Below are 11022 nucleotides of genomic sequence, written 5' to 3' on the forward strand. Positions count from 1 at the left end.
GATGTAAATGACGAGTTGATGGGTGCTGACGAGTTGATGGGTGCAGCACACCAACATGGCACAAGTATACATATGTAACAAACCTGTACATCATGCACATGTACCCTAGAACTTAAAGTATAATAATAATAATAATAATAAAGAAAGGCTTAAAACTCTTCCAAAGATCATAGAGCTAGTAAGAAACAGAACTAGGACTATGTCCTAATCCCAAGCGTGTCTTCAAGTCCGTCTTTATTTTCATATATCCTGCTGCCTTCTCTGGTCTTTGGAGCAAAGAGCCTACATTTCTTTAGGGTAATGAAACTTCAGGGAAGCTGAAATTAGAATTCTGGCACTTGCCAGTCTAGAAAAGATAGAAGAGAGGACATTAAGAAGGTAATTTGAGTTCCCTGTGGCTCAATAGATTATCTCAACCAACATCCCACTTCTATGGATGTCAGAGCATTGATATTTCTGCTCTTATAAGATCTCTAAATTCTGTCCACCTATCAGGACAGTGAGCTACAGGAAATGAAAAGGATGCAAGATTCAGGCATTTTTTTTTCTGGAGAAAATGAGGGCAGGTGCCATCTTACAACCAAACATCTAGGCTATCTCTGGGCTATGTTACTTGGGCTCTACCTTTTAAAATTGAAAACTGTAACATATTAAATTTTTTTTAACATCATGTGGCTTCCTTTCTAAAAGAGAAAGAACTAAACAACAGAAAAATCTTCATCTTAATTAAAATAACACCAAATGAATTCCTTGTGTCCCTGTTTCCTTTACATACACCACCTTCAAAAACCTCAATTTCAACCACATTATTCTAACACAGTCACATCTTTTCTAATTAATATGATTTGGTGTTCCCAAGCCAACCATTCCTCACATGCATTGAGAATGCTGATCCTTGTGTCTGCCACATTTTCATTCTCATGCCACTCATATCATCACTTCTCTTTTTACACAGACTAAATTCACTTCTTAAGTCATCTTTTCCTCTATCCCCTCACATGTCTGACATAAAGGCAACTTACTCTTCACATATGCCAAACTGGGGAAAAATCACACAACAATGACCACTGGACTCAAATAAATAATAAAAATATTGAATAGACCTTCCACACTACTATCAATCCAACATTAGCCTCCCTAGCACACTCTTATTGATGACTTACCTTGCACTTTATTGACAGCACAGAGGAATAAATAGAGAAGGTCTTTCCCTTCCAGACACTACAATTCCTACCTTCCCTGTACCACTTTATACATGCTTTGCTTTCCTTTGTTTTGCACGGATAAGGAATCCCTATTCCCAACAGACCTCCACTATTCTCTGGATCATTATGGAATTCCCATTTGCAATAAATTCACGCCTTCAATCAGCCCCTTTGCTGCTGCATTAGCAATTTCTTCCTGCACTGGCAAATGCTATGGTCTGTTTTCCATCTAAATATTTTTTTTTCTAGCAAAGACATGGAATCAACCTAGGTGCCCATCAACGCCGGATTGGATACAGAAAATGTGGCACATATACACCATGGAATACTGTGCAGCCATAAAAAATAATGAGATCATGTTCTTTTTAGCAACATGGATGCAACTGGAGGCCATTACTCTAAGCAAATTAGTGCAGGAACTGAAAACTAAGCAACTCATGTTCTCATGTATAAGAGGCAGCTAAATATTGGGTACTCATTGACATAAAGATGACAACAATAGACACTGGGGACTACTACAAGGAGAGGGAGGAAGGGAGACAAGGGTTGAAAAACTAACTGTTGGGTGTTACACTCGCTACCTTGGTGATGGGATCAATTGTACCCCAAACCTTAACATCACACAATATACCCATGTAAGAAACTTGCACATTTACCTCTAAATCTAAAACAAAAGCTGAAATTATAAAAAATTTTTTTTGAAAGACCTAATGGCATCAGACTGGACTAAGGTTGAGGGTATAGAATACAACAAAATCAAAGATGTTAATTGTGTCTAAAGAATTAGTGAAGATGGTTCAGAATTTGAACTTTAATTCCAAGGTCAAGAAATAATGTGCAAACAGAATTAAGATTCAGAGGAAATAGGAAAGCAGAAAATGAAGTTTTAAAACATTTATTTTATTCCGAGGGAAAGTTTTCTGTTTGATTCTGAGGAACCACAGCATTATCTCCAAGTTCATCCTCCTTGGAATGTCTATTGACGCCCACATTCAGGCTCTGCTCTTTGTGCTGTTCCTGGGAGTTTACTTCCTGGCCGTGGTAGAGAATTTGGTAATGCCACTGATGACCAGAACTGATTCCACATCTGCACACCCATGTGCTTCTTTCTGGGATGTCTTAGTTCATTTTTCTGCTGTCACATAGTACCATAGATTGGGTGATTTATGAAGAAAAAATTTATTTGACTCATGACTTTGGAGGCTGGGAATCCAAGGTTGAGGAGTTGCATCTGGTGAGGGCCTTCTTGCTGTGTCACATAACATGGTGGAAGGGCAAGCATGCACATGAGACTGAGGGGAGATCATATCAAACTCATCCTTTTAATCAGAAATCCATCCCATGATAACAGCATTAATCTATTTATGAAGGTGGACCCTAATCATCTCTCTCTCTTTTTTTTTTTTTTTTTTGGAGACGGAGTCTCCCTCTGTTGCCCAGGCTGGAGTGCAGTGGCATGATCTCAGCTCACTGCAACCTCCACCTCCTAGGTTCAAGTGATTATCCTGCCTCAGCTTCCCGAGTAGCTGGGATTACAGGTGCCTGCCACCATGCCCAGCTAATTTTTTGTCTTTTTAGTAGAGAAGGGATTTCACCATGTTGACCAAGCTGGTCTCAAACTCCTGACCTCAGGTGACCCACTTGCCTCAGCCTCCCAAAGTGCTAGGATTACAGGCATGAGCCACTGTGCCAAGCCACCTGTTAAGGACTAATTGCATCTTAAAGGCCCCACCTCTTAATGGTGATACAATAGCGATTAAATTTCAACATGAGTTTTGGAGGGGTAGGTGGTGTTTGAGTCAATATTGAATGACAAAAGAAGCCCACCATCCTCAGAAGGAAGGACATTCCAGTCAGAAGAAAGAGCTAATGCAGAGGCCTTGGCACAGAAGAAACTTGAGTTAATTGGGGACAGAAAGAAGGCTGCAGGACTAAAGTTTAGCAAGCGATGGGTAAAAAAGGCTGTCTGCAGTCAGATCCCATAGTAACTTTTAGACCATGATATCAGGAATCTGTGTTTGATTCTCAGTGATATAGGAGAGTTTTGAAGGATTACTCTGGCTTCTTTATGGAGCACTAATTATAGATGGACAAGAGTAGAATCAGGGATGATGATTAGGAGCTATTGCAAGACTCCATGTGACATCTGATGGTATTTTTTACTAAGATTGATCAGAGAAAAAGAGAAGAGAAATTTGGAATATATTTTGGAAGTACAGTTATAGGGCTTGCTGCTACATTAGATATAGACCAGAAAAGAAAGAGAGGGCTTGAGGTAAGTCTAGATTTTTTTCTTGGGCAACTGGGTAGATGATGGTACATCATTTACTGAAGTCAGGATAATTGGGGAAATGCATATTAGGAAGGCAAAAATTGAGGATTTGTTAGTTTGGCTGGTTGGTTGCATTTTGACTAAAAAGCCCAAGTCTGTATTAGATATCAGAGTGGAATGTCAAATATCCAGTTATATATATTATTTTGAAGCTCTAGGAAATGGTCAGGGCTAACATTTGGGGTGTATGTAGTATTCAGAGCCGTAAGACTGGCATAGAACATCTAAGGAAAATGTTTTCGAGAACATCTAAGGAGAACAAATTCTGGAAAGAAGCCCTGAAAGCATGCCAGCATTTCTAGTTCAAGCTGAGGATTATCCACCGAGAGAAACTGAGGCACAGCAGCCATTGAACAAGGAGGAATTTTGTATCACAAAAGCCAAGAGAAGAGAGTGCTTCAAGAATAGAGAGGTCAGCTGTGTTGAGTACCGTTGAAAATTCAAATAAAAGAACAGAAAAGCTACCACTGGATTTTGTAACATTAGATTTAAAAGTAGTTGATAATATTGATGAGAGAAGTTTCAGCTAGATAAGTTGAAAAGAGAATGATAGGTGAAAAAGTAGAGAGATCAACCACAGTTAACTTTATTGAGAAGTATTCCTGTGAAGGAGATTGAGAAAATAAAGCAGTATGTTTAGAGGATGTGAAGTCAAGGGAGCTATTTGTTTTTGTTTTTTGCTTTGGCTTTTGTTTGTTTTTAGTATTTTAAAAAATACTGAAGTTTGGGTGTTCATGGATATGGTCACATAGGTCATGTAATATCAGGATTTTAGGTAGGATGGAAGCAAACAAACTTTGAATCACTTCTGGGAATCACTGATGGGAATGAGTTCTTGATGACATTCAAATGGAGGCTGGATGGACACTTATTGGAGATGCTGAATGGGGCTCATGTATTAGTTGGAGACAGAAATAAAGTGATCCATGTGATCTTTTATCTCCATAGACTCCTGTGATTCTAGAAGGAAGGCTTGTCTGTTTGCATTTGTGTGAGAGAATGTGGGTGTGAGCATGTGTGCATGCAGGTGTATAGTGAAGATCAAACCTGAGGAGGCCCCATGCTGGTCCCTGGCTAGCAGAAGGGTTAGCAAGCCTTCAGTGCCTCACTCCATGGTCTTTCCCTAGACCACAAAAGTGGCAGGAGTGGATGCCCATCTCAGGGGCCCAGATCACTGGATACTACTACTTTCCCCATGAGTACAGATTAATCCCCAGCAACTTGGGGCCCAGATTACTCTCTCTCCTTCTCTGAGGGCCAGCCTGGTGCATGGATACCAAGTAGAAAAAGACTACTAAAAGTGAAGAAAGTCACACGAACTGGCTAGGAGCCATCCTCTGAACCAGGAGTGGTAGAGGAGTAATGAGGTGGAAGAAAAAGAGGGTGACCCAAGCCTCTTAGCAGGTACTGACTGAAACCAGAGCCCATGCATGCCAACACACTAGCCTTTTTCCAAAACTAAACACACGTTGAATATTGTTTAAATGCACTACCATACAGTTGTCAACTGGTTGGAAAAGAAAACCAGATTTTCCAGAGACCTGCGTGAGTTCTTTGAGCATCCCACATCATTTGTTTCTCAAAGTGAGGCAGTAGGCAGTAGCTCATCTCCAGGAAGAACTGGAGTCAACAGGCCTTGTCAGTCCTTCCCATACTGCCACATGTGAGGAATCTTAATAAGCAACTGTTCCAAACTTTTCATTGCACAGCACAGAGAACTGGCTCAGAAAGAGGAAGCAGAAAGCGCCTTGCCAAATTCACAAAAATAGGTCATGAACAGAGCTGGAATAAGATATTTTAGGAAGTTGAACAGTTTGTTGCTTTATCAATCTGTAATTGTTTGTCCTTTTCCTTCATTTATCAGATTTTGGACAAAAGGCTAAGATTTCTTTGGAATAAATTAGTGGGGGTGAAGGGCCATAGTTGCTAGATGGGGAGCTGGATGGAAGCCAAGGAGGAGCAATCGTGAATTATAGGTAACAGTGAGTTTGGAGTATTCTCATTTTCTCTGGTGGGGGATTTCCTAACTAAATGCCAAGATCTTTGGCTGAAATGAATTTGAGAGGTCATTTAGTTCAAGGTCCCATCCTCAAGCAATACAAAATAGGTAGACAGCAGAGACTAATTGCGCAGTTCCATAGAATTTTTCCGGATAAAGCAAACTCTATAATCCCTGTTCATATTCTTGCCATAAAACACGTAAAAAAGTTTTCATTCCTTAAAAGCCAAAACAACATGTGTCTACAAAGATTTACTCAGGGAGACCACAAAGTCTGCCACTAGGGTGTGGGAAGAAGGAGGAAAAGAACATCTTTGATACTACTTCTTCCCACTCCACAGGAGCACAGCATGCTTCACTTCAAGACACTCTTCAAAAGCTTTTCTTTTGCCTTCTCTACTAGGGACCTTTCTTTTTTTTTTTTTTTTTTTTGAGACAGAGCCTCCCTCTGTCGCCCAGGCTGGAGTGCAGTGGCATCCATCTCTGCTCACTCCTCCCGTGTTCACGCCATTCTCCGGCCTCAGCCTCCCGAGTAGCTGGGACTACAGGCGCCCACCACCTCGCACGGCTAGTTTTTTGTATTTCTTAATAGAGACGGGGTTTCACCGTGTTAGCCAGGATGGTCTCGATCTCCTGACCTCGTGATCCGCCCGTCTCGGCCTCCCAAAGTGCTGGGATTACAGGCTTGAGCCACCGCGCCCGGCCTACTAGGGACCTTTCAATGCAGAGAAACCCCAGCCTCCAACCTCCTCAGTGGCCTCAGGATGGTCCTCTTCTTCAGACAAGTTTCCTAGACCACAGATTTGGGATTGAAGAGTGCTAGACAGAGGGCAGGCAAAAGCAGAAAAACTAATAGAAAAATCAAAGTGTTGAGCCATTTTTATTCTCCAACTGAGCAACCAAGCCTCCTTCTTAAAGAAATGGCTTCTCAGCCAAATGCAATTTTATTAGAGGGTATGTAGGGCAAAAATAGAATGGTAAAAGAAGAGGTGCATATTCCTTGTTGGAATTAGGTTTAGTTAATTGCTGAATTTGAAGCAAAAAGGTAGAATGTGAATTTACATTACTCCACCCAAAAAGATATTTTTCATTAAAAGTATAAAAAACTTATTTTTGAAAAAGTAAAATCAGGCTGGGCGTGGTGGCTCATGCCTGTAATCCCAGCACTTTGGGAGGTCAAGATGGGCAGATCACCTGAGGTCAGGAGTTCAAGACTAGCCTGGCCAACATGGTGAGACCTTGTTTCTATTAAAAATACAAAAATTAACCGGGCATGGTGGCAGGCACCTGTAATCCCAGCTACTCGGGAGGCTGAGACAGGAGAATTGCTTGAACCCAGGAGGCAGAGGTTGCAGTGAGCCAAAATCGCGCCATTGCACTCCAGCCTGGGTGACAAGAGCAAAACTCTGTCTCAAAAAAAAAAAAAAAAAAAAAGTAAAATCAAAAGAATTGTTCACTCTGTTACCACCCTAACAACTCAGCTGTTTATTTTTCTGTTTTAAGTTCCATATAAGCCCCTACAGTGTGCACATTTTTATATAATCAAATGAATTTAAACTAACTGTGTTTTCTGATCTTTTTACTAGATAGCATGTCAAGAATATTTTCTGTTTTTGCCTCTCCTCTGTAATTATTACTTTAATCTTTAGAAAATATTCCATTATGTGCTACTAAAATGTAAGTAGCTATTCCTCAGTTATTAGACCTTTGGGTTGATCCTAGTGTAACTATCTTGAAAAAAAAATACTGAAATATAAAATTTTCACACACAGATTATTTTTCTCTTCTTTTCAATCATTTGCTTAGGATATATTTTCGAAAGAAATTTGAGATTTCATCTTGCCAAAAGTATTGTATCAACATACAATGCTTCCAACAACATGGAAGGATATATCAGTCTCACCAAATCTTAGTAGCACTAGGTATTATAATTTAAAATAGTTTTCATATAAATAGATGTAGACCTGGTGTCACCATCTGGTTTCAATTTACAAGTCTTTGATTATAAGTAGAGTGGAAATCTTTAATTATATTGATAGTATATGCACAGGATTTCAGACTATTTATGTTACCATTTTAGTTTTGTCCCAGAAATTGCAGAAGCTAGAAATCACTGCAGAAGGAGAGAACCTGAAGGCAAAGGGGCCACGAATAAGACTTCTGAAGTCATTCAGTGCTAGATGAGAAATCTCATAAGGCAAATATGGTAGAATAATATTGAAAGAGGAAAATTTAAGAATACCGAGGAGACAAATAAAAGAGCAATAACATTTGTTAGGCAGAAATGGGAAGACTACCTTGTGCCTAGTAGTGTGTTTAGACTAAGCCAAGAAGAATCAACTTAGAACTAGTTAAGTTAGTTCCTATTAGAAATAGGGAGTTCATACACTAATAAGTTGCATTTGTTTTGCAATCAATTATATTCTATTAAAGACATGTTATTATCCCTAGTTTTTTTCAATAATGTAACAGACCCTCTCTGTGGTGAACTAAGTAGTCCAAAGTTTCCAAGCTAATCCAATTAGTGTTGGAACTAGGACCAGAAACCAGATTTTATGGTTTAAAATAATTCATTTTTATATAGTGTGTCATGTAAACCTCAAAAGATATCTCAGATGAGAAAATGAAGAATTAAATTTGTCTGTTTACCCAAAGTCAGATGCCTGACCAGTTGTAGAGCTGAGACGCACGTCAAGGTCCTCTGACTCTTTATACTGCCCCATCACCATCCATCCAAGAGAGCCACAACAGCTTCAAACTGGCCCCTTCCTTGGAACAGGGCCATAGGTATTACATCATATATGACATCTTACTCCCAGAACAGCTTGCAGTCTCACAAATGGGATTGCCTATGAATCATGCATTCATTTACGTATTTGTTCTTTTATTTATTCAATAATCAAAATATGTTCCTGGGCCTGGTGTGGTGGCTCACACCTGTAATCCCAGCACTTTGGGAGGCCAAGGTCGGTGGATGACCTGAGATCAGGAGTTCGAGACCAGCCTGGCCAACATGGTGAAACCCCGTCTCTAATAAAAATACAAAAATTACCCGGGCATGGTGGTGGGCGCCTGTAATCCCAGCTACTCAGGAGGCTGAGGCAGGAGAATCGCTTGAACTGAGGAGGCAGAGTTTGCAGTGAGCCAGGATCATGCCACTGCACTCTAGCCTGGGCAATAGAGCAAGACTCCATCTCAAAACTACATACATATTTTTATGATCTCCTAAAATGCATTAAAACAGAATAGACTTGTGCAAAAGGTAGCTTTGTGATGTTTTTATTCATTTACTCTATAAAACTTTACTAAGTACCTACTAAATGCCAGGCGCCAGGCTTACCTCTGAAGATAAAATGATAAAAAATACTGACAGAGTCCCTGCTCTCATGGAACTTACTCAAAACATGGAGGGACATGAAACAAATTCATTTGGTCATTTAGCCATTCAACAAATATTTACTGAACTCCTTCTACATTCTAGGCACTCCTCTAATAAATGCTAGGGATATAGCAATGATCGAAACAGATGAAGTCTGGATACCCCATTCTCCATGATGTGTTTATTTCACACTGCATGCCTCTATCAGAACATCTCATGAGCCCCATAAATATATACACCTAGGTACCCACAAAAATTTTTTAAAAAGAAAAATTGAAGATGACCAAATAGGAACAGCTCTTGTCTGCAGCTCCCAGTGAGATTGACACAAAAGATGGGTGATTTCTGCATTTCCAACTGAGGTACTTGGTTCATCTCATTGGGACTGGTTGGACAGTGGGTGCAGCCCATGGAGGGTGAGCTGAAGCAGGGCAGGACATCACCTCACCTGGGAAGTGCAAGGGGTTGGGGGATTTCCCTTTCCTAGCCAAGGGAAGCCGTGACAGACTGTACCTGGAGAAACAGTACAATCCTGACCAAATACTCTGCTTTTCCCACAGTCTTAGCAACTGGCAGACCAGGAGATACCCTCCGTGCCTGGCTCGGCAGGTTCCATGCTGACAGAGTCTTGCTCACTGCTAGCACAACAGTTTGAGATTGATCTGCGACGCTGCAGGTTGATGGGGGCGGCAGGGGGGCATACAGTATTGCTGAGACTTGAGTAGCTCACAGTGTGAACAAAGCCTCCGGAGAGCCAGAACTGGGTGGAGCCCATCGCAGCTCAGTGAGGCCTACTGCCTATCTAGGTTCCATTTCTGGGGGCAGGGCATATTTGAACAAAAGGCAGCAGACAAATTCTGCAGACTTAAACGTCCCTGAAGAGAGCAGTGGTTTTTCTCAGCATGGTGTTCAAGATCCGAAAATGGACAGACTGCCTCTTCAAGTGGGTCCCTGACCCTCATGTAGCCTGACTAGAAGACACCTCCCAGTAGGGGCTGACAGACACCTCCAACAGGTGGGTGCCCCTATGGCATGAAACTTCCAGAGGAAGGATCAGGCAGCAGTATTTGGTGTTCTGCAGCCGCCACTGGTGATACCCAGGCAAACAGGGTCAGGAGCGGACCTCCAGCAAACTCCAACAGACCTGCAGCTGAGGGGTCTGACTGTTAGGAAAACTAACAAACAGAAAGGAATAGCATCAACATCAACAAAAAGATCATCCACGCCAAAACCCCATCTGTAGGTCACCAACATCTAAGACCAAAGGGAGATAAAACCACAAAGATGGGGAGAAACCAGAGCAGAAAAGCAGAAAATTCCAAAAACCAGAACGACTCTTCTCATCCAAAGGACTGCAGCTCCTCACCAGCAATAGAACAAAGCAAGACAGAGAATGACTTCGATGAGTTGACAGAAGTAGGCTTCAGAAGGTCAGTAATAACAAACTTCTCTGAGCTAAAGAGCATGTTCTAACCCATCGCAAGGAAGCTAAAAACCTTGAAAAAAGGTTAGACGAATGGCTAACTGGAATAAACAGTGTAGAGAACACTTTAAATGACCTGATGGAGCTGAAAACCACAGCATGAGAACTTCGTGACACATGCACAAGTTTCAATAGCCGATGCTATCAAGTGGAAGAAAGGATATCAGTGATTGGAGATCACTGATATCAGTGAAAGGAGATCAGATTAATGAAATAAAGCAAGAAGACAAGATTAGAGAAAAAAAGGTGAAAAGAAATGAACAAAGCCTCCAAGAAATATGGGACTATGTGAAAAGACCAAATCTGTTTCACTAGTGTGCTGGAAAGTGATGGGGAGAATGGAACAAAGTTAGAAAACACTCTTCCGGATATTATCCAGGAGACCTTCCCTAACTTAGCAAGGCAGGTCAACATTCAAATTCACAAAATACAGAGAACACCACAAAGATACTCCTCAAGAAGAGCAACCCCAAGACACATAATTGTCAGATTCACCAAGGTTGAAATGAAGGAAAAAATGTTAACGGCAGCCAGAGAGAAAGGTCAGGTTACCCACAAAAGGAAGCCCATCAGGCTAACAGCAGCTCTCTCAGCAGAAACCCTACAAGCCGGAAGAGACTGGGG

This window comes from Mandrillus leucophaeus, unplaced genomic scaffold, assembly GCF_000951045.1.
Source record: "Mandrillus leucophaeus isolate KB7577 unplaced genomic scaffold, Mleu.le_1.0 Scaffold313, whole genome shotgun sequence".
NCBI lineage: Eukaryota > Metazoa > Chordata > Mammalia > Primates > Cercopithecidae > Mandrillus > Mandrillus leucophaeus.